Consider the following 1,195-nt stretch of genomic DNA (forward strand, 5'->3'; position numbering starts at 1 on the left):
ACTTTGTGGGCGGATCTTGAGCGCTGATGCTATTTTACCGGCGGGATAATTGACTGTTGCGCCTGACGCAAATCTAAAATGGAAGTAGCTACATTAATCATGGGTGTGGTTTGGCCGTAATGTGCAATAAACCAATCAGAGCGTCATCTCACATTCCCTTTAACAACAGGCGCGCTTATTCCATAGCTGATTACTATTATGGTGGGGTATTTGCCAGGTGCAGCCAGGAGCGTTCATAACTCTATAATCACTGTTCAGTTGGGAACAGTTAGCTAGTTTAGTTAGTTAGTTTCCTCTTGACAAAATGTAATGCAGAATTGTCAAAAAGACATACTTTCCGATGTTTTGGGATCACTCTCACTGAATCACGAGGTTATGAATGCATGGTGATATTTTTGCAATGTACAATGTAATCTAACATTACCTCTCTATAGACAATGATCTTCTGTCAGTTAATCTCTTCTCTCCCGTGCTGCCGCTGGGGCATTTGGGTTAAATGGCATCGGCATGCAATTCAACATCACGTCTCCTTAAGTCATCTAATATTTCCTAATTTATATCATCAACACATCCGTGATTTGTGAAAATGTTATGCCTATTTTTTCACATCTTAATGGACACCACACTGATTTCCCTCGAGTGGTAATATTTTTCTTTGAAATTATGTATGGTTTACAGAAATGGGAACTACGATGTATAGATGAGAGGAGCGAAGTGTGCGTTGCGCAGCACAGGCGGCCAAGCAAGGGCTCCTTACCCTAGGCAACTCAACAACGAAAAACAGTTTCCAAGTTGACCTAACTTTCAACTCTGCACAGTATCCCATTAACTGCATGACAGTAGGCTATTTACAATATTTTCTGTTAAGTAGAGTTTGTAAACACGTTATCACCAACTTAATGCATGCACAACATTTGTTTGAGCAGGAGAGAGAATAACAATGAATGGATGCAGCAACTACAGAAATTGTAGCCATACTTGCTGCTTTCTTGTACTATCTATGGTTGCTGGTTAACAGCACATAAAAGCTGATTTAAGCTAATTCACTAACTCAAGACTTCAAGGCCATCATGGATATAAAACGTTTTTTGAAAATAACGAAAGGATGGAGGGAACATAACAAAGATTGGAGTTATTTCAGACGGGCTACAACAAGGTAGGCAAAATTATGGTGCTTAAAACCTTAGCGCAGCTG

This window comes from Alosa pseudoharengus, unplaced genomic scaffold, assembly GCF_046254945.1.
Source record: "Alosa pseudoharengus isolate Yale_2024_CS ecotype anadromous, Long Island Sound unplaced genomic scaffold, YU_APseudo_1.1 YU_APseudo_1.1_scf_21, whole genome shotgun sequence".
In the NCBI taxonomy this organism is placed as follows: domain Eukaryota; kingdom Metazoa; phylum Chordata; class Actinopteri; order Clupeiformes; family Clupeidae; genus Alosa; species Alosa pseudoharengus.